This window comes from Dasypus novemcinctus, chromosome 13, assembly GCF_030445035.2.
Source record: "Dasypus novemcinctus isolate mDasNov1 chromosome 13, mDasNov1.1.hap2, whole genome shotgun sequence".
NCBI lineage: Eukaryota > Metazoa > Chordata > Mammalia > Cingulata > Dasypodidae > Dasypus > Dasypus novemcinctus.
The window spans coordinates 1,679,435-1,702,537 of record NC_080685.1 but is presented as its reverse complement, the minus strand read 5'-3'; positions in this window follow the sequence as shown (position 1 = coordinate 1,702,537).

Below are 23,103 nucleotides of genomic sequence, written 5' to 3'. Positions count from 1 at the left end.
TAAAAGTTTAGTCCCTTAAGTCAGTTATTTCTCAAATTGGGTCTGCAAGAATACTTCTCCATCATGAGATGTCAGAATGTTACTGAAATTTGAGAAATGTTGGTGTGGTGGAGAGGACGTCGGGCGAGGCAAGTCCACGTTCAAATCCTGTCTATTATTTACTCGCTGGGAGGCCTTGGGCAAGTTTCCCGGCTCCTCTGAGCCTCACTTTTCTCATCTGTGAAATGATGCAATAGTTGCCCACAATTGTGTTGTGTGTTTTCAAGGACCGGGGGCTTGATAAAAGTTCTCTCATCCTTCTGTCCACTTTTCTCCTCCCCTGAAGAAAGACGAGAGAAGCTATTCTGCCTCCTTGAAGGGAAGTAAAGAGAAACTTCGTTCAAACATTTAAGAGATTCGTCCTGGAGACTTGGTGGTTTAGACAGGGATGGCAGGGAAATGGGGGAAAGGGCCGCGAGCCCACCCAGTGCTCCCCTGGAGCCCGTGAGAGGGACAGCGCACGGCAAGAAGGCTCTGGGCTGCGACGTAGAGAAGGAGCGCGAGGACAGGAGATGATCCTGCTAAAAGGCCCCTACGTGGCAGTCCCGTGTGTCCTTGCGAGAGGAAGGAAGACGGAAAAGGCTGCGGCAACGGACCCTGAGGCAGAGTGGGGCGAGGCGGCCACCAGTCAAGGGTGCCCACAGCCCCTGGAAGCGGGCGAGGCCCCGACGGCTCCACCCTGGAGCCTCGGGTGTGCGCGGCTCTGCGACACCTTGAATTCTGCCCGAGAAACCAATCTCAGACTTCTGGACCCCAGAGCCGGGAGGAGACACGTTTGTGACAGTTTGTTACGGCGGCCATAAGAAAGCAGCGAATGGCCACGGCCGTCAGGACCCCAAAGGTCACGGAAGACGGGTGGACACGGCTGGTGCTCAGGCGAGAAATTTAAATCAGGGCCAATACTTCTGTCCTGCTGGGTAGGGCTTGACTGCAGAAGAGCAAGTCCTTTCTGATACCATAGGACTTGTCCACTGTGCGCGGAGACCCGCGGAGCTTGTGTTGGGAGCTTGGAGAAAGACCTTCCTGCGCCTCCCTGCAGGTGCTTCAAAGCTCCTGCGGCCGCGGTGCCCGGAGGCGAAGGCCGAGGCGGCGGTGCGGGGGAGACCCGCGGCGTGCTGTGGCCCGCGTCTTTAAGAGGTGCACGAGCCCCAGCTGACGCACCTGCCTCGGGGCTCCCCCTCGCACCCACGCCCGCCCCGCGCCTCGCCCCCCAGTGGTGAGCGGCAGCCCTGGCCGCGCTGGGGGACGGCCTCGCGGGCTCCGGGGCGGCGCGGGCTTTGCGTGGCCGTGGCCCTTCTCACCTCGGAGCGCACTCCTGTCCCTGCCCCCAGCGGGTTTGAGGCGAGTCCTCGGTCTCGGGCCGTGCTGGGTGGCCCTGCCCGGGGCACCGCCCTCTCCCCGGCGGCCGACTGTGGGTCTGCGCCTTCCCCTCTGCAGCCCAGCACCTGCCCAGGGTCTGCCACACCCGAGAGGCTCTCAGTACCGTGTGGGAACTGTGGTTTTAGGCCTTAGAATTTCTTTTTTAAAAAATTTAAACAGTGGCTGGGGAAGGCGGCCTGGTCTGTCTCACTAGACGTGGACTCCGACACTGCTCAATGGACACAAGCCCGCGGGCAGGTGCTTTCCAGACGCATGGCCGCAGGACCGCTCCGCTCAGGCTCTCCACTTCTAGAGCCCACACGGGAGAGGGACGCATTTTCTCCCCTCCTCGGGCAGCCTCCTGCCACGGCGTTGGCATTCCTGTCAAGATGGGGATTCGCTTGCTGGGTGGCGTACTTTGCAAACCTGGGAAGCTGGCCTAATTGCAGGACCAGCTGGAGAAGATAGCCTAAAATAAATCTCAGTCATATGGGAATTTTTTAGAGAAGGATGCCTTACTTTCCCATCTTAGGCTCTTGTGCTAATTTATAATTTGTTGTAGCACCATGATTTCCTTAAAACACCGAACCATGGGCACCAAATGATATTCAGAAGTCTTTTAGACAAGAACCACACATGAAAATACAGCTGATGATAGCATTGCTGACTCAATGGAATTACACCCTTGCACATACACCTTATCTTTCTTCGTAGGCGTTTGAAGCACTGGGTAGACGTTATGTGGTTGCTTTTCTCAACAATCTTGCCAGGTTGGTAGGGAGCATGTATTATTTATTGTCTCCATCTCACCTCCATATACAAAACTTTCCTGGGAATTATTTGCCCAAAGCCCCGTGGATAATAAGAGCAACTGGAAAGAAACTGACTGGAGTTAACTTAAAAAACAGAACTTCCTCTTAAGGCAACTTCAGGTCACTCTTCTGGGATATTTCTAATTTCAGGCCTTCTTGGAGCAAGGGGGCACCAAAGCTTAGTTATTTATTCTTATCTGTTTCTGTAGAAGAAGATGGGATCGCAGGTAATTTAAAAAAGCAGTCGCGCTGTTGGCACAGTTACGCGTTTGGCCCTACGGGGCGCTCCAGGACACGCTTTCCTTCCCTGACTGCCCTGGCACCACCCAGCAGAGCACAACAAAGCAGGATCAGCATCAAAATCTGGAACCCCCATATGATCCTATAGCAAGTTTTGCTATTAGAAGTAAATATGCTGGACGTTGTGTGTCCTGCCTTGGCCCACTGGGAGGCCTGGGGGAGAGTGTGGACTGCAATGTGGACCACTGTCCATGTGGTGCAGCGGTGCTCCAGAAAATATTCTCCAGGTGCAGTGGGTGTGCCGCGATGATGGAAGAGGTTGTTGATGTGGGGGGGGTGGGGGGGTGTAGGGGAACCTCACATTTTTTGAATGTAACATTTAAAAGAAAATAAAGAAAAAAAGGTAAAAAAAAAAAAAGAAGTAAATATGATATAACGATGAAAATATTCAGAGTTGGGATGTTCTAACCAGAGCAGTTAGACAAGAAAAAGAAAAGGCATCCAAATTGGAAATAAAAAAGTAAAACTTTCCCTATTCGAAGATAACATGATCCTGTATCCAGATAATTCTGGAAAATCTACAACAAAATTACTAGAGCTAATAAATGAATTCAGCGAAGTTGCAGGGTACCAGATCAAAATGCTAAAAATCAATAATTTCCTAGGAGGGTCTTCTATCCAAGGAACTTTTAAACCACATTTGTGAGATTCATTGTAGAGAACTGACTGGGAAGTTGAGAGGTTGCCAGATGCCCAAAAGAGCACATTTGGTAGAACTAGGATAAGAATTCGGCTGGATGTTTGTTCAAAACCTCCCCAGAGAATAGACTCTGGAAGGTGTACGACACATCCTTCCTGTAAGGAGGAGGAAGCCAAGGCAGAGGGGCGAGCGTGTTGTCTCGGTCTGTGAAGATGCTTTGACTCCCTTTTCTCTCTCTCGTTAGCACCTAAATTACACTATAGCAAGATTGGGCTCTTTGGTGCTGGGATAACTGCGTGGGCATTTGCAAAAGAATGGAGATGGACCCCTTCATATGCAAAAATACAAAAATCAAATAAAAATGGATAAATGGCCTAAATATCAGAACCAGAACTATCAAACTATTGGAAGAAAACATCTTCAGGACCTTGTGTTAGGCAGTGGTTTCTTAGACTTTACACTGAAAGCAAGAGCAACAAAAAGAAAAATAGATAACTTGGACTTCATCAAAATTAAAACCTTTTTGTACATCAAAGGACATTATTAAGAAAGTAAAAAGACAACCTATGAAATGGGAGAAAACATTTGGAAATATTTGGAAATCAAATAGATCCAGACTATACAAAGAACTCCTACAACTCCACAACAAAAAGACAAACAACCCAATTTAAAAATGGGCAAAAGCCATAAACAGGCATTTATCCAAAGAAGATACACAAATGGCCGATAAATACGTGAAAAGGTGTTCAATGCCACTTGTCATCAGGGAAAAGCAAATCAAAACCACAATGAAATACCATCTCACACCGCTGGAATGGCCACTATTAAAACAGAAAGCAAAAGTGTTGGAGAGGACGTGGACTCATAGGAACATTCGTTGTTGGTGGGATGTGAAATGGTGCAGCTGATGGATGTAGAATGATCGAATACCTGAAAGTGACTTGTTTTTCTCCCTGTTGCTAGGATACAAAGGAATGAATCATACGTAAATTAAAAGGTAATAAGATGGAACCCTCTCTTGGTGCCACATTCCTCCTTGATGGTCAAGAACATCCTGTTGAAGCAATGAAGTAAGGAAACCAGCTCCAATCGGACCTGCGCAGAAGAATCTTCTTGCTGTCCTCCCTTGAACGTGCTTAATTAGCATAGTAAACTTCCCACCCAGGGTTGGAGTTATTTGCCCCTTTTTTGATCATGCAATATATGCATAATCATGATTTCCTGAACATAGTAATCATACAAGTATATAACCAGCTACATATGTTCATCCGTATGCATAAAAGCTAATGCATAATCTAAGCAAATGCTAAGTAGTAACTTAGGTACTTAAGTAAGAGTAAACCTGCAGCACAGGGAGTTGGGACTGAGTCACTTTAGACTGACCTTGACTCCTGTCTGCAGACATAATAAATGCAAATTCTGCCTAACATTCGTGTTTTAAGTTTTTCTCTGGTTATTCCCAAAGGCCCAGCTTTGGGGCCTAACACAGCCACTGTGGAAGATGGTTTGGTGACTCCTTAGCAAGTTAAGTAGAGAATTACCAGATGACCTGGAAATTCCACTTTTAGGTATATCCCCCAAATATTTGAAAGTGGGTACTTGAGCGTATGTTTGCACACCAATGATCTTGGTGTCATTATTTAGAATTGCCAAAAGGCGGAAGCAACCTAAGTGTCCCTCAACAGATGAAGGCTGAACAGAATGCGGCATATACTACACAACTGAATATTATTTGGCTGTGAACAGGAATGAGTTCTGATGCACTACGACATGGATGGACTTGAAGACACCGTGTTGAATGAAATAAGCCAGACCCAAAGAACAAATACCGTATGCTTTCACTGACGTGAAATAAGCATAATAAGCAAATTCATAAAGTCAGAAGCCAGGGTGCAGGTTACCAGGGCCAGGGTGGGTGGGGCGTGGGGAGTTACTGTTTACCTGGTATGGAGTTTGGAGTTTCTCTTTGGGGTGACGGGAAATTTTGGCAGTGGATGCTGGTAATGGAGGCTGCTTCAGTTTGCTAAAAGCTGCCAAGAGCAACAGAAATATGTTGAGAAGCAGATGTGGCTCAACGGATAGAGCATCCGCCTACCACATGGGAGGTCCAGGGTTCAAACCAGGGCCTCCTGACCCATGTGGAGCTGGCCCACACGCAGCGCTGATGTGCACGAGGAGTGCCGTGCCACGCAGGGGTGTCCCCCGCATAGGGGAGCCCCATGTGCAAGGAGTGCACCCCGTAAGGAGAGCTCCCCTTACTAAAAAAGAATGGCCTGCGCAGGAATGGCACTGCACACACGGAGAGCTGACACAGCAAGATGACGCAACAAAAAGAGACACAGATTCCCGGTGCCACTGATAATGCAAGTGGACGCAGTAGAACACACAGTGAGTGGACACAGAGAGCAGACAACAGGGGGAAAGGGGAGAGAAATAAATAAAATAAATCTTTAAAAAAAAGAGAAAGAAACACGTTGGTTCTTACAATGGGGATTTAGTAGCTTAAAAGCGTACAGTGCTGAGGCCGTGAAAATGTCCAAATCAAGGCCCCTCTTGGCTGCCGGCGATCCTGGACTCGTCACACGGGAAGGCGCACGCTGGCGTCTGCTGGCCTCTGCCTTCTCCTCCAGGCTCCGCTGCTCTCACTGCTGGCTGCTCCGACGGGGCTTTCTCCCTCAGCTTCTGTGGTTGCTCCTTGAGCTGCTCTGGTTGTCTTCTCTCTCAGTGTTCGTCCCAATCCTGAAGGACTCCAGTGAGAGATTGAGACCCCCCCTGGGCCCGCCTGACCCAAGGCCCTTCAGGGAACTGACCTTGCCGAAAGCGCCCCTGCCACGGGCTCACACCCACGCGGTGGGCTCGCTCCAAGGACGCGACCTTTCCTGGGTCCACGAAAGCCTCAAACTGCCACAGAGGCACAACTCTGTGAATGTAATCCACAGGTCTGAATTGTGTATTCGAAAGTGGATACAATGGGAAATTTTAGGTTGTATATAAGTTACCAGGAAAATGAAAAAAACATAGAACTGGACAAATGGACAGTGAGCACTGATGTAAAGATGGCTATTGTTTATAGTATAATTATAAAAATATGGCTTCATCCATTTTAACAAAGGTATCACACTAATGCAAAATGTGAGTAAGAGGGAAAACTGGGTGTGAGAGGAGCGTGTATGGAAACTCTGTACTTTCTCCATCATTTTTTTTTTTTTGCCAAATTCATTTATTTCTCTATCATTTTTATATAAACTAACATTTGCCACAATAAAAAAAATCCTATCAGAATAAAAAACAAAGCAATAAATTTAGGGAAAGGCCCAAGGGCAGGTACTGGCTCTGGCACTAACTAGCTGAGTGATTTTGAGCAAGTCACTTCATATCTGTGGGTCTCAATGTTTTTCATCTGCAAAATGGACGTAATATTTACCTTACCAGATGGCTACAAGGATGAAAGGTAATCATAGGTGTAAAATGATTTATAACCAGTAAAATGCTAGAGAAATCAAGGCATTATACAGGTTGGCCCACTAAAAAATATAGACTCTGATACAAGTAATATTTACTTTTAATGGGGCATGTTTCTGACAGGTTGTCTGTGCAGGGTGTGTGCCTTTAAGGCTGTAAATTACTGTCTCCCTGGAAAATCAGGGGAAAAGAAAAGAAGAGGGGAAAAGCGGCCTGAGGCGACAGGCACATCAGTATTGAAAGAATGTGGCAGGGAAGTGGATTTGGCTCAACTGATAGAGTGTCCGCCTACCACATGGGAGGTCCAGGGTTCAAACCCAGGGCCTCCTTGACCCGTGTGGAGCTGGCCTGTGTGCAAGGAGTGCCCTGCCACGCAGGGGTGTCCCCTGTGTAGGGGAGCCCCATGTGCAAGGAGTGCACCCCGTAAGGAGAGCAGCCTGGTGCAAAAAAAAAAAGCACAGCCTACCCAGGAGTGGCACCGCACACACGGAGAGCTGACGCAGCAAGATGCTGCAACCAAAAGAGACACAGATTCCCAGTGCTGCTGACAAGAATCCAAGCGGACACAGAAGAACACACAGCGAATGGACACAGAGAGCAGACAATGTGGGGGCGGGGGGGGGGGAGGGAGAGGGAAATGAATAAATAAATCTTAAGAAAATAAAAAATAAAAAATAAAGACCGTGGCAAGCATGAACTCTGTCTATGTGGTAGGATTCAAGAATACGTACATTGTAGGGGCATGAAGATTTGAAAATAAAGTTCTCCCATGCCTTCAGGAGTGTGGACCATTTGTCCAGGACCTCGAGGTAAGGAATTCCATGGGAAGTATTTGTTTAATTAACTGTAGCCAGGACTTAGCTGTGGGTAGGCAAGATCCGATCATGTAATGTTACTGTTGCTTCAGCCGAGGTATGTGCAGACCAACCTAAGCGCCAACCAACAAGATTTGAACTCTCGTCCTTTAGAACACAAGGCGGCTCGTTTGCCCCCAGGCCTCCTGGCTCTCGTTCACCAGGCCTGAGAGTTCTCATTAGACAGGGTCCCGTCGGCTCCAGGGCCCTTGGCGTGTCGCACCAAGAGACATGCAAGGAATATCCCTTCTGCAACAGTGTCTGTGGCACCAGCAGGATTCTGGAGCTCTGAATCAGCCCCGGTCCTCACGGCAAAATTTACAGGCTTGTGGAATTAAATGAAAATCAGCTTGGAATGCACAGCCTTCTATTTTTCTGTAATGATATGTTGTGAGGAAAAATAGGCAGTTTTCCTGGACATTTCTCTAAAGCCAGCGCACTTGCAGGGGTTGTTTTTGGTGTACGAAACTATCTGCAACAGTCCAGCACCCTCCGTCCCCTCTGGATGCCCAGGCTCCAGGCCGCATGGGCCATTTGTCCAGGGGCTGTAGAGAAGATCGACACTCACTCTTTTCACTCCATTTGTCTTGGGCTCATCTCAGACTAGTTGGAAAGTGGACTTTACACCTGGATCATTTTTTGGAAGTAATTTAGTGATAACATAAGAAAAATGATTCTCTAAAACGTAATTAGACTTTGGTTCCAATTACCAGTTGAAAAAATTTTGTAGGAAAAGAAATATGTCTGTTCATCCTATGAACTATGAAAAACCCCTACACTGTGACCTTAAAAGGAAAAATGAACAGTCCGTGAAATTTTGTGGCACAAAGGAATGAACGTGGTCTTTAAAAAAGAGAGAGAGAGGAAAGAAAAAAAAACTGAACTGCACTCCCTGCAGGTTTAAAGGCAAACTTTGCCAAAGGCTGTTCTCTGGAAACGTTCCTCTAGACCTGGCTCCCACCGTCAGGCTCCAGCAAGGCTCAGAAGGCTGGTCTGGAATGTGTGAATGTGAAAAATCAGCTCCTGTTCTCTTGAAAACTCACCTTTGGTTTCAGCCACGCCTGGGCTAAGTCTTCTGGTGTGGCCCTGTTTCTTGTCTTCCTCCAGGTCAGAACTACTGAGGGAATCTTGGTGTTTTCGGTTGTTTTTCTTTTGACCGTGGTCTTGGCCTTTCTCACAAAGCCCCTGAGAAGCAGCGAGGTACTGTTTCCACGCTGAAATGAGGAAATGACCGAATGAGTATGAAACAGCAAGTGGGAAGAAGATTCAGGATTGGAACTTGAAATTTTCACGCCTATACCAAATCTGCATACCTGATCCACCCACCAGGGTTTTGTGAGATGCGTGCGAGTCCACAAGCATAAAGGGTGACTTCTAGACGGGAGTCAGCAGGTGCACAGTGCCCGGGTGTGGGACACTTGAATAAAGTAACCATCGCCTGCTGGGGTAGTTATAACTGAAGATAAAACCAACTTGGGGGATTATTCCAATTTATGATGTCATAATTCAGAGAGAACAAGGGCAATTAATATCCAGTCCAGTCCACTCTATGAAAAGATACGCTAAACAAGCAACATAAGTAAAATATACTAGGGGGACTATGTCTCATGCTGTATATCGTAAGAAACATACATAGGAACCAGGCACAGGAAACGATCGCATCAGCGATTACTGTGCGGCGGGGACTGTGTTTTCTGGAGCACCCACTGGACTGGAAGTTGTTTTCTTTTTAACAAAATCCAGGTAGTCTGCGTAACCACCACACTACACAGCGGCAGCTGCGACTGGCCGGCCCCAGGGAAGGGCGTCTGAACTCGTGTTTACTAGGTCCTGGGGTAAAGCACAAAGTTTCAGGAATGTGTGGAACCACTCAGGACGAAACCAGAGTGGCGGAGTTAGAATCAGAGAACACAGCCAAGAGCGTACATAGGGGACGCCTGGTGGGATGGGAGACCAAGAGTCCTGATGCAAGGACAGGAGGGAGGGGGAGAAGGGCACGGAACTGGCCATGTGGAGCCCAGCGGGGCGTGGAATCAGAATGTGGGGCCGTGGAGTGAGCAGTGTGGCCCCTGGGGCCGTGGAGTCAGCAGCGTGGGCCACAGGGCCGTGGCGTCAGCAGTGTGGCCCCCAGGGCTGTGGCGTCAGCAGTGTGGGCCACAGGGCCGTGGTGTCAGCATTGTGCCCTCCCCGGGCCATGGCGTCAGCAGTATGGGCCCCCGGGGCCGTGGCGTCAGCAGCGTGGCCCCCCGGGGCCGTGGAGTCAGCAGCGTGGCCCCCGGGGCCTTGGCGTCAGCAGCGTGGCCCCCCCGGGCTGTGGAGTGAGCAGTGTGGCCCCAGGGGCCGTGGCATCAGCAGTATGAGCCACAGGGCCGTGGAGTCAGCAGTATGGGCCACAGGGCCGTGGCGTCAGCAGTGTGGGCCACAGGGCCGTGGCGTCAGCAGTGTAGCCCCCCGGGCCGTGGCATCAGCATTGTGCCCCACCCCCCGGGCCGTGGCGTCTGCAGGTGGAGCATGAAGAGGATGAGCAGATGACGTGGAGCTGGGGCAATGGAATCAGCAGGCTCCTGGAAGGGCCGGCAGAAACGCTTTTCTTGCCCATACTTGCCTGAAAGGAGCGCTGGGAGTCTCCTGTATCCTAGTTGTGCTGTTTGCACTCACTTGCCTAAGTTAAGTGTTTATAGTTGTATTCTCATGCTAGAGCAGTCATTTTCAACTATATCAGTTCTATTTCTGCTTCATGTGGATTTCATAAAATCAGATTAAAGAATCTATTCTTGCATTATTAAAGGTTGATATTAAGAATTCTATTTTAAAGCGGCAGATTAACTGTATGTGTTAGTTAGCCTTCATTTCCTTCCAAAACTGCTTTGAAGTATAAGGGAATTTGAAGAAGAAAAAAAAGGAATAAGTGGCAAGGACAAAGAGAATAGGAGAGGAGAAAACAAAAACAAAATTTTGGATGCTGGAAAGTACCTAATCAAGTGATAACTGACTTAGAAGATCTGAGAATGGCATATTTTACAGCAGTGGTTAGAAAGCTGAGTAGCAGCCCAATCTACATGGAAGAACTCCTCCAAGGCGTCGGGTTCTGGAAGTCAGTCGAAGGTGACTAAATTCAGCAGATTGAATGGAAGTCTATTTAAAAAGCAGTTAGATGGGTGAATGGATAAATAACACATGGCATGTTCATACACTGTAATATTTTTCAGCAATAAAAAGAAATGAAGTTCTGGTTCATGCTACAACATGAATGAATCTTGAAAACATTAAGCTGAGTGAGAGAAGCCAGTCACAAAAGACCAATACTGTATGAGTCCATTCAGAGAAATGCCCAGAATTGGCAAATCCATAGACACAGGAAGCAGATCAGCAGTAGCCTGGGATTGGGGACACGGGAGAACGGAGTGTTTCTGCTAATAGGTGTCAGGTTTCTTCTTGGGATAACAAAAATGTTCTAAAATCGATTGACATGATGGATGCACAGCTCTGTGAATATTCTAAAAACCAGGGAATTGTACACTCGAAGAGGGCGGTTGTACGGCAGGTGAGTTCCAGGTCAATACACAGTCAAGGAGGAGTTCGCTCCACATCATCTCCCTACCCGGGGAACACGTCCTCCGGAGCAGGGAACAGTGGGCGTAGCTCATGATGGAGGCGCAGTACGGAGTGCTGAGCGGCAAAGAGAGCTTTATTCACCCAAGGTCAGTGCCCAGTCCTCCTCCCCTGCTCAGCTCCGGTCCGCCAGCGCGCGGCCTTGGCCTGTGAGTGGTCAGCCTTGGCCTGCTAGAGTTCAGCCTTGGCCTGCTAGAGTTCAGCCTTGGCCTGCTAGAGTTCAGCCTTGGCCTGCCAGTGCTCGGCCTTGGCCTGCTAGAGTTCAGCCTTGGCCCGTTAGCGCTCGGCCTTGGCCTGCGAGTGGTCAGCCTTGGCCTGCTAGAGTTCAGCCTTGGCCTGCTAGAGTTCAGCCTTGGCCTGCCAGTGCTCGGCCTTGGCCTGCTAGAGTTCAGCCTTGGCCCGTTAGCGCTCGGCCTTGGCCTGCGAGTGGTCAGCCTTGGCCTGCTAGAGTTCAGCCTTGGCCTGCTAGAGTTCAGCCTTGGCCTGCCAGCGCTCGGCCTTGGCCTGCTAGAGTTCAGCCTTGGCCTGCCAGCGCTCGGCCTTGGCCTGCTAGAGTTCAGCCTTGGCCTGCCAGCGCTCGGCCTTGGCCTGCCAGCGCTCGGCCTTGGCCTGCCAGCGCTCGGCCTTGGCCTGCTAGAGTTCAGCCTTGGCCTGCCAGCGCTCGGCCTTGGCCTGCCAGCGCTCGGCCTTGGCCTGCCAGCGCTCGGCCTTGGCCTGCGAGTGGTCAGCCTTGGCCTGCTAGAGTTCAGCCTTGGCCTGCCAGCACTCGGCCTTGGCCTGTGAGTGGTCAGCCTTGGCCTGCCAGCGCTCGGCCTTGGCCTGCCAGCGCTCGGCCTTGGCCTGCTAGAGTTCAGCCTTGGCCTGCCAGTGCGCGGCCTTGGCCTGTGAGTGGTCAGGCCGAGGCCTTCCTTCCAAGCAGGAAACTGGGCGTCTTCTCTGGAGACTCTGCCCAGCCTGTGAGAAAAGACGTGACAGGGTTGGCATCGGGGAATTCATCTCCTGAAAGGGCCCGGCCTGATCACGCGGGGAAGCCTGCCGTTAGAAAGCCCCACTCACATGCATGGAAATTCCCATCCGTTCACGTGTGCTTTAGAAATATAAATGGACAGCTAAGGGCCACTGGACACTTGAGAAAAGCCGTCAATATGAAAGATAGAAAACAAATAAGAAAAGTAACTTGGATGAAACAGAGATGATACAAAGAGAAGTATTTTAAAGCTATAGTTAATATCCTCAGAGGGAAAGGGAAGGTGTTAAACCCACGAGGTAAGAACGCGATCCTCTTAAACACAGCACACGCGACAGCGAGGGAGGGAGGGAGGCGTCGGGGAGGTTTCCTGAACAGAGTGGTAAGCGTTTTCCAGTTGCAAGGCACATTTGTAGGAAAAGGATAAGTTTAATTTTCACATAAAGGGGAAACCAGAGCCTGCTCTCAGTTGGAGGAGGGAGGGCAAGCGGTTCTGGTGGCTCTGGCACCAAGAATTTGAAAAGTGGCGCCATCAGTGAAAGCGGCGCCGAGCCCGCCAGAAAGTAGGGAAGGGGAGCGGCGACTCAGGGCGGGAAGCGCCTAAGTGAGTCAGAGCTGGCGGATGGGCTGTGACCCCTGACGCACCCGGTCAGTGGGGAGCAGGGAGGGACCGCGTGTTCGGCTCAGAATTTAAATGTCAGTGTTTCTTGCTGTTTGGCGCTCCGGCCATGTTGTCCAGGTCTTCTGCCCGTTCTTGCAAGTTCATTAATAAAACTCTTTTCTCCTCCACAATCAGGTGAGCTTTTGTTCTCTTACAGGTGCAGCTTCCTTTCTAACACATTGTGCCTAACATTTTTAAGAGAAAGAATCTCACACTAACTCATATCGACATGAAACTTCAGAAGACTGGAGAAAAAGAAAAGATCCTACAAGAGGGAAAAAACTGGGTAATATATATCAAATCATGACACTTCTCCACAGTCTTACTGGAAACCAGAATACAAGGGGAAAATGTTTTCAAAATTCTGAAGGAAAATAATCTAAAACCTAAAATTTTAAACCTAGGCAAATTCTCAATTAAGTGTGAAGACGGGCTAAAGATATTTTAAGACATATAAGCTCCCCCAGTTCTTCTCCACCCAAAAGGGAAGAAAGGAAGACATGGGACCCACGAAGCAGAGGCTCCAGCCTGGAGGAAGCTCAGCTCAGAGAAACTTCCGGAAGCTGGTGATTAGAGACCCCAAGTGACAGTCTATAGAGCAGCCAACCTAGACCAGAAGGCCAGAAGGTTCTGGAAAGACCTCAAGATGAAATTAATGGAGTGCCTAATGTGATTAGTTGTGCAACAGGGAAAGAATTTGGAGATGATTCAGTGATAAGTACATTAAAAAAGTAAATTAAATTAAAAAACAAGACTTCTGTTAATTCCGTAAAGAGCAAAAGACTTATTCAGGAAAGAGAAAGTCACCATAGTATACCCCATGGCTCAGTTGTTAATAATGCCATATTGTCAAGATAATACAAACCCTGAATATTTACCTAGCCAGAATTATGTTTTAGCTGTGTTGTAGGATGGGGGCTGGGGGCGCAGATACGGAATGGAGGTAAATGGCAGTGCTAGTGAGGGGAGTGAGGCCTAGCACCGACCGCGTAGCAAGAAGGCCTGATGTTCAGAGATTCTACAAGAATCAGTCAGAAAGGTTCAATGTGGATGTCACTAAGGAGTAGGAAAAAAAGGCGACTCAGGGAAATGGCGGCTTTCATAATAAGCCTTGTAGATTATTTAATTTTTTTTTCAAATATACGTGCATTATCACTCAGATAAAAGTAAAACTAAAAAAATTTAAAAAGCTGTCACCAACCCTGCCTTCATGCAGAGCGTTTACCAGCTTGCATCACTCTTGAAAGAAAAAAGTCTTCAGAAACATCTGAAACCATTTTTTAAAATTAATTAATTTTATTTCTCTCCCCTCTCCCTCCCATCCAGTTGTCTGTTCTCTGTGTCTATTTGCTGCGTCTTCTTTGTCTGCGGCACCGGGAATCTGTGTTTCTTTTTGTTGCATTATCTTGTTGTGTCAGCTCTCTGTGTGTGCAGTGCCACTCCTGGGCACTTTCTTTTGTGCTGGGCGGCTCTCCTTACGGGTGCACTCCTTGCGCGTGGGGCTCCCCTACGCGGGGGACACCCCTGTGTGGCACGGCACTCCTTGCATGCATCAGCACTGCGCATGGGCCAGCTCCACACGGGTCAAGGAGGCCTGGGGTTTGAACTGCGGACCTCCCATGTGGTAGACGGACGCCCTAACCACTGGGCCAAGTCCGCTTCCCGTAATGTGTTCTTTTCAATCACGGCATTCTAAAAGCTTCAGCAGGAACGGCCTCTCCAATCACCCCTTTGTACATACCCTAAAAACACTTATTTGAAAATCCGTTTCACTCATGCATTCACTTATTCATTCAAGTGCTCTCTGAGCGTTTACTGTGTGTTGGCCTTGGCTCTACGTAAGATAAGACACGGTGCTTGCACACGTGGAGCTGGCGGCTAGTGGGGAAGGAAGACAGACGTTAAACAAGCAAGCAGGTCAATATTTAGAGTTACAGGCTGGGTTAGGCACTAGGAGGAAAATGAAGGGACAGTCCCGGGAAGCTCTAAGGGGAGCTGAATGCTCGCTGAGAGATCAGGAAGGCCCGTGTCTGACCTGAGCCCAGGAGGGGGAAGGGTCACGCAAGGAAATGTCGGTGGAAGGGTGGGGGTGGGCAGCATTTCCGGCAAAAGGAAAGGGCCCCCTGAAGGCCGTGAGCCCAGAGAGCTCGTGTGCGTTAAGAACCTAGAGGAACTGCCCTGACCGCGTGCACCCACAAGGAGGCGGGCGGCAGGGGTGCACCCGAAACCGCAGCGCGCAGGCCTTCCGGGCGGTCAGGCTGCTCGACTGTCAGTTACAGGCGTGGGAAGCAGCGGGGGTCTAACACTTGCTCAGAAGATCTTCACGGCTTCTGCGGGGAGCACGGAGAGGAAGGCGAGGGGAGGAGGAGGAGCGGGCACTGGGGAGCCTGGCCGCGGTGGTCCCCACGAGGCTCGCGGGGGCTTGATGAAGAGGGGGCAGGTTTGAGATCCTCCAGGAAGCGGGGCGGGCAGTGCTCGCCGGCAGGCTGGCTGTCCCTGCAAAGGAGAGGCCGTCGGTGAGGCCGGCTCCTGGGCTGGCGCTTCTGGCAGACGAGCAGACGGCGGTTCCGTTAGACCAGGAAGGTGGGAGGACAGGCCCGCGGGCTCGGATCCGCACGAGCCGGGGCTGAGCTGCCTCTGCGGGGTCCAAGGAGGCCGTGGCCGCGCCTGCCTGGAGCGCAGGGAAAAGCTCTGGGCTGCAGAAGAGGCTGTGGCTCCATCAGTTGGGCTCCCACCTATCATATAGAAGGCCCTGAGTTCACATCCCGGGGCCTCCTTGTGAAGGAAGGCTGGCCTGTGCGCCGCGGGGAGCTGGCACAGCAAGAAGACGCAGCAGAGGGAGACAGCAGACACAGAAGAACGCACAGTGAATGGACACAGAGAAGACAGCACGAGAAAGGAACAAGCCGCAGCAGGGGGGTAAATATAAATAAATCTTTACAAAAGGCTCTGGGCTGGAGATGAAAGAATGGAAGATGACAGCATTTCGGTGATATCTTAAAGCTCCTAGACTGGATGAGGTCATCCAAGGGGAAAGTGTGGAGCTAAGAGAGAAACAGGTCCCCGAAGGCGTGCTGTGTGTCCCCGATTCACAGGCAGAGGAGAGGAGGAGCCGGCGACGAGCCGCAGCACAGAGAGGACAGCGCGGTGACACGGGGGCCGGGGACAGCGTTTCCGCAGGGGTGCGGCGGCTGCGCTGAACGCCGCTGAGAGGGGCAGGCGGGGTCTGGAGAGCGTCTCTGGCCGTGGCAGCCCCACAGCCGTGGGCTGGAACTGGCCTCTCCTGGCCCCGAGGGCCTCCGCGGGCACCGCCAGCCCCGCCGTCCGCGGCAGGACGCGGCAGTGGGAAGTCCCACGGGGAGGCCCTGCGCCGTGGACGGTGGCCGCGCTGCCCGGGGGTCTCTGTTCTGCTCTGTTTTTCTTAGAGAGCTGGTACCGGCTCTTGTGCCAGCACACCATTTGTGAAATAACAGGGGAGAAGGCCTTCTCTGGTTTCTGGTCGCATCAGAAGGTTTTCAGGACATTTCATGGAAGTAAATCCTCTTTGAAGGAACGGGCCGGGCGCCTGACCTTCCTTTGAAGTGGCTTTACCTCTGCCACGGGATTCTCTAAAGTCTTAGCCTTTTAGTCACTAACCTTCACAAACTTTGAGCAGACCAACAGGAAAAAAATTTCAGTGTGGTAATACGAAGAATTTCTTCCAACCCTGCGATTCTATAATTCTGAGTTGGCTGCTGGGAATTCCAGGAAGAATAAGCAGTACGCCACAGTTCATTTACTTCTGGGCTTATTTACTTGGTAAGAATAATCAAAGCTTTCAAGGGCTAAGAGATGGTATTTTCTCTATCTTTCTATTTTAAACAATGCTTGTTATTCTATGCAGGTATAAGATGAGAAAATGAACCAGAAAGTGAAAAGTTTCTTTGGATATTTCCAGTATTATGACAACTGAATTAGATCATTTGATAATCAAGCTAATCATGCATTAAAATGGAATCATTGAAATAACTATGCTTTTGGTATTATTTTCGTTGTGATATAAGGCATAGTTGAAATCCTGCTCTTGTCTGAAGGTGAACTAAAAATTGAAGTGAACACGTTACAGAAGCTGCAACGTAATTGAAGAAATCAGCCCACAGACGTAATCCAGACGGTTCTGAAAGTTTGCACTTTGACACATTTCCTTTGCTCCAGAAGCATAGCAAAAATAAATAAAGTGTAACAAGCTTAAGAACTAAAGAAACAGTTCTTTGGACCAGAACTGGGCAGAAGCGCCGGCTGTGAGCTGAGGGGCCGCGAGCTCCGGGGCGCGGGCTGGGCTTCGCCTCTCGCAGGCTGCGTGGCCTGGAGGGTCCCTGCTGAGACGCGGCGCCCTGCACGTCACGCTGCGGCCACACGCGGGCCAGGCGCCCACGCGGGAAAGAGGCTGAGGGCACGCTCTCCCCGCCCGGCTTGGAACATGGCTACACAGGCGGTGGCCACGGAGGTTCCAGGGAGGAATAGGTGTAGCATGGGGCAGCTGTGGGAAACTGGAATTGTCCTGCGTGACATCGCCAGGACGGATACTGGTCATTACGCGTTTTGTTAAACCTGTAAAATTGTGCAATGAAAAGTGTAAACTCTAAGGTAAACTAGAGTCCACGGTTAGTAGCAATGCTTCAGCATGTGCTCATCGATTGTAACAAACGTACCCCACTAATGAGGGATGTTGCTAATGGGGGAGAGCGGGGGAGGGGCAGGGAGCGGGTATATGGAAATTCACTGTATTTTTAATGAAGCGTTTATGTAGTCTAAAGCTTCTTTAAATATAAAAATAAAATTAAAAAACAATTTCAACCTCTGCATGATTTGAAACTTAAAATTATCTCCTACATGACTCAAGATTAAAGAAGAAATCACAAAAAAAATTACAAAAATACTTAGAAGAGAGGGATGCAAATAAAGCAGTACCTAGAGGTAAATGTACAGAATTAAATGCATTTAACTGGGAAAACAAGCTTGAGAATAAACAGGTTAACCTTTCAACTTAGTCATCAGAAAACAAGAGGGTGAAGAATTTAAAGAGCAGAGAAAAAAGGCATTAAGGGACGTGGATGTGGCTCAGCTGATAGAGCGTCCGCCTACCATATAGGAGGTCCAGGCTTCAATCCCCAGGGCCTCCTGACCCGTGTGGAGCTGGCCCACGCTCAGTGCTGATGTGAGCAAGGAGTGCCCTGTCACGCAGGGGTGTTACCCGTGAAGGAGAGCCCCACGTGCAAGGAGTGCACCCTGCAGGGAGAGCTGCCCTGCATGAGAAAAGCGTAGCTTGCCCAGTAGTGGCGCCACACACATGGAGAGCTGACGCAGCAAGATGACGCAACAAAAAGAAACAGATTCCTGGTGCCGCTGATAAGGATAGAAGCGGACACAGAAGAACACACAGTGAATAGACACAGAGAGCAGACAATGGGGGTGGGGTGGGGGGAGAAATAAATAAAACATCTTTTTTTAAAAAAAGCATTGATAAAAATAAAAATAAGAGCAGAACACACAGCGAATGGACACAGAGAGCAGACAATAGGAGGGTGGGGAAGGGGAGAGAAATTAAAAAAATAAAATCTTAAAAAAAAAGAGCAGAAGAGGCTAAAATAGAAAACAAAGTCATAAGAGAGTAAATAAAACACAATCCAAAGTTAGTTCTTAGAAAAAAATCTAATATAAAGACCCACCCTTGAACAAGACTGATCAAAAACAAAAAGGCATGACTAGGAAGGTAGATGTGGCTCAAGCAGTTGGGCGCTCACCTACCACATGGGAGGTCCCGGGTTCAGTTCCTAGAGCCTTCTAAAGAAGACAAGAAAGAGAGCTGATGCGACCGCTCGCTGGCGCGGTGAGCTGATTCAACAAGATGATGCAATGAGGAAACACAATGAGATAAACAACAAGCATGGAGCTGAGCTGGCCCAAGCAATTAGGTGCTTTCCTCCCACATGGGAGGTCCCAGATTCAGTGCCAGGTCGCTCCTAAAAAAAGAAGATGAGCCCATAACAAATAGACAGTAGCGCAAACAACCAAGGAGGGGCGGGGAGGCAGAAATAAAATAAATCTTTTCTAAAAAAGCACAAATTAATATTAGCCATCATAAAGAGGGTATCGCCACTTAAAGAGGGCGCCACCCACTTAGATGACACAGATCATTTCTTTAAAATATGTATTACTAATTTAATCCAAAAATTGAAGGCCCATTTTACATGAGTTCTGAGCATAAGCATTTATCGCTGTCTTTCAGTGTGAATTGATCCTGTCTTCCAGAGTGCTTGTTTTAGAAAAAGAAAATATAGAAAAAAGGATACGCAAGCCGAAGCAAGGGTTTTGTCCAGCAAAATCTGGTTCCACTCACTAGACTGTGGTACCTGACGACTAACCTCGTCTGGTTAGGTTCAAAGAGCGACCAGAGTACCTGTAGCATAGATGAGGTCAGCCCAGAAAGAGTGACCCGAGCCTGGATTTATGGGGTCCTGCACGGATTTCAGCCCTATTGCTAATGCAAAGCTCCCATGCATTTTTTCAAAGATTTCTTTTTTATTTTTATTTATTTCTCTCTCTCCCCGCCCCCCCCCCACATTGTCTGCTCTCTGTGCCCATTCGCTGTGTGTTCTTCTGTGTCTGCTTGTATTCTTGTCAGCAGCACTGGAAAACTGTGTCTGTTTTTTGTTGTGTCATCTTGCTGCGTCAGCTCTCTGTGTGGGCGGCACCAATCCTGGGCAGGCTGCGCTTTTTTCACGCTGGGCGGCTCTCCTTGCGGGGTGCGCTCCTTGCACATGGGGCTCCCCTACGGGGGACACCCCTGCATGGCAGGGCACTCCTTGCGCACATCAGCGCTGCACATGGGCCAGCTCCACACGGGTCAAGGAGGCCCGGGGTTTGAACCCTGGACCTCCCGTGTGGTAGGCGGACGCTCTTTCCATTGAGCCAAGCCTGCTTCCCTCCCATGTGTTTTTACAGCAAGTTCTGAACTTCTTGGAGAGAGCAGCCCTTCAGTCACTTTTAAAACTTTGCGTCAGTGAGTGACCACACACCATCTGGATTGATAGCAGCTTCGTCTCTTCCCTCAGCTTAGAGTGGCCTCCGTGCTCAGGAGTTTGGGGGGTGCCGAAGCGACTGCCCCATGTACCCCTTCTCCGTGGGAGCCATGGGGTTAGAGAAACAACATCCGGGAACCTTCAGCTGCCCGTGGAAGCCTCATGATTTGGTTTATTTGTACACACAGGGCATATTTTTACCCATTCTAATCCTTCCGTGTGGATAGAAAAATAAATATATGAGAAAATTATAATGCTTCCCCTGACAGCTGCTTTGGCACAGCTGCCAAATGGAAGTATTTCTCTATTTTCGTATTCGCCCTGGAGGTGGGAGACCACGAGCCTGGCAGCCTGAGGCGCCCCCGCTGCTCCCTGCCCGCTGCTGCCAGGGGCGTCGCGGCGCAGGCCCCGGCCCCGGCCCGCCCCGGCCCCGGCTCTGCTCCTGTGTCGGCTTCCCCTGAGAGAGCCTGCCCGAGAGTGAGCGCTCGGCTTCTGGCTCTGGCCGGGTTTCTCCCTCAGAGGTTCTGCCTGTGTCTCGACCCGGGCGCTGGCTCCTGCTGTCCACGGCCCAGAGCCCTTCTCGCTGTGTTCCGGCCTGTGTGAGGGTGTGTCTTCCCCACGGGGCGCTCAGCAGAGCTCCTCTCCAGCTCCACGGGCAGCTCCACCCAAACCCTAACCCAAACCCGACCCCGTCCCCTCCGTCCGTCCTGCTTCGCTGCCCAGAGCTGGGCGAGGCATCGCGGCCTTACCAAGCTCACTCTCGTTCCGGGACGGCGGGTTTTCCTCGCTGCGAGCGAAGGTCCCAAACGGCCCGGCTTGCCCTGGAGTGAGGTGGCGCCCGGGGACGAGCCCAGCTGCGCCCGTGCCCGCCCCTCGGCCGTAGGCCCCTCCACGCCCGGCCCCCGGGGAGTTCAGGGCTCCCCTGCTCCTGCGGCCACCCCACGGGACGCTGAGGCCCGAGCGCTGTGCCCGGAGCCCGCTCTAGCCCCCGGACCCCAGGGGCCTCCCATCGCACCCACGGCCACTTCAAGACGCCCTCCAAGGCCGCCTCAGCCGGGAAGCCTTCTTGAGTCCTTCAGGCAGAGATGACCTGCCAAAGGAGATGACTCCTTTGAACGCCGCATCCTTTATTATGCCCCTTTTAGGAGGCTCACTGGTTTTAATTTTGAATTATGGTTACTTGTCTTCATGGGCTCTTTCCCCTCTCTGTTCCTTGGGGACTGAAACCTGCTTTATTCATTTTTGGGTCTCTCATATCACCTCGCCTTGTACTGGTACGTGCTCAATACGTATCTGTTAATTTAATGAAGCACCAGCAGCCTTGGGGACGCTGTGGAGTCACAGGAACAGCACAGAAGCAGCCGCAGCGGCATGCCACTGGTGTGGGGGCTTCTTCCAAGCTCGGCCCCTCTGCCTCCTGCTCTCCCTTCCATGGTCCTGGACCTGCACTGTCCAAGAGAGCTGTCTGTGACGGTGGAAATGCCTTGTACGTGCACCGCCCAATGCAGCGCACTGGCCACGTATAGCTACTGAGCCCTTGAATGTGGCGAGTGCGACTGAAGACCTGAAAATTGAAATATTTTTCCATTTTGAAAACAATTTATTGAAGTATATAATTCATACATGAACATACATAAACAGTAAGTGTGTAGTAAAAATTGTGACCTTACAAAACAAATGTCCGTAACACCATACAGGGCTCCTATACATCACCCACCACAAACAGCGTGCATTGTTGTGAGGCATTTGTAACAAATTATGAAAGGGCATTGTCAGAGTATTGCTACTAACTTTGTCCCTAACTTACATTTGGTATATTTTCTCCCCAACACAATCTATTATTATTTTTTGTTCATAAACCATAGAGTTTATCTAAAGTATACAATCCATGGCGTTTGGTATAATCACCCAGTTGTGCATTCATCATTCAATCAATGTCAGAGCATTTTCATTACTCCAAGTGAAGAACAACAAAAAACAGAGAAGCAGACGTGGCTCAAGCAGTTGGGCTCCCGTCTACCATATGGGAGGTGCAGGGTTCGATGCCCAGGGCGTCCTGGTGAAGGAGAGCTGGCCCACGTGGAGTGCTGCCCCGTGCAGGAGTGCTGCCCCATGCAGGAGTGCTGCCCCGTGCAGGAGTGCTGGCCCACGCAGAGAGCTGGTGCAGCAAGACGATGCAACAAAAAGAGACACAGAGGAGAGACAATAAGAGACACAGCGGATCAGGGAGCTGAGGTGGTGCCAGAGAATGAGCGCCTCTCTCCCACTTCAGAAGGATCGGTACCCGGAGGCGCCTCATGAGAATACAAGCAGACACAGAAGAACACAGAGTGAATGGACACAGAGAGCAGACAATGGAGGGAGTGGGGAGCAATAAAAATGTTTTTAAGTTTAAAAAACCAAACCACTATCATAGCCATATGTTAGTGCTACTAATTACAATCCTATGATGTGCTTTCACTGTTTCTATTAATTTTAAATATGTACAAACAACTTTGTACCAATTTTGCACAGATTAAACCTCAGTTCTCCATTCTCTAAACACATTCTATTTTCTGGTGGCATATATTCCAGCTATTAATTCCATGAGTTTCTTCATTGTATTTAATTCATAATAATGAAGTGATACAGTGTTTGTCCTTTTGCGTCTGGCTTGCTTCACTCAACACAAGGCCCTCCAGCCTCCTCCACATTGTCACGTGCTTCACGACTTCATTTCTTCTTACTGCTGAATGAAGTTCCATCCTGCGTGTACACTACAATTTGTTTATCCATTCATTGGTTGATGGACGCCTGGGCTGTTTCCATCTTTTGGCAGTTATGACTATGCTGCTATGAGCATCAGGGCATAGCAGCATAATTCACAATGGTTTGTCTGTGAACAGACAATTGTACAGTGTTCAGATGTCTGTCTGTGTCATGCTCTCAGTTCCTCTGGGTATGTACCTAGTAGTAGTATTGCTGGGTCACGTGGCAGATCTATGTCACCTTCCTTAGGAACCACCGAACAGACTTCCACAGTGGCTGTACCATTCTACATTCCCATCCAACAGTGAATAAGCATTCCTATCTCTCCACATCCTCTCCAACACTTGTAGTTCTCTGTTTTGTTAATAGTGGACATTCTAGTAGGTATGAAATGATACCTCATTTTAGCCTTGATTTGCATTTCCCTAATAGCCAGTGATGTTGAACATTTTTTCATGGTTTTTTCACCATTTGTATTTCTTTAGGAAAAAATGTCTATTCAGAACTTTTGTCCATTTTTAAATCAGATTGTTTTTTTATTGTTGATTATAGAATCTCTTTATGTATCGTGGATATTTAACCCTTGTT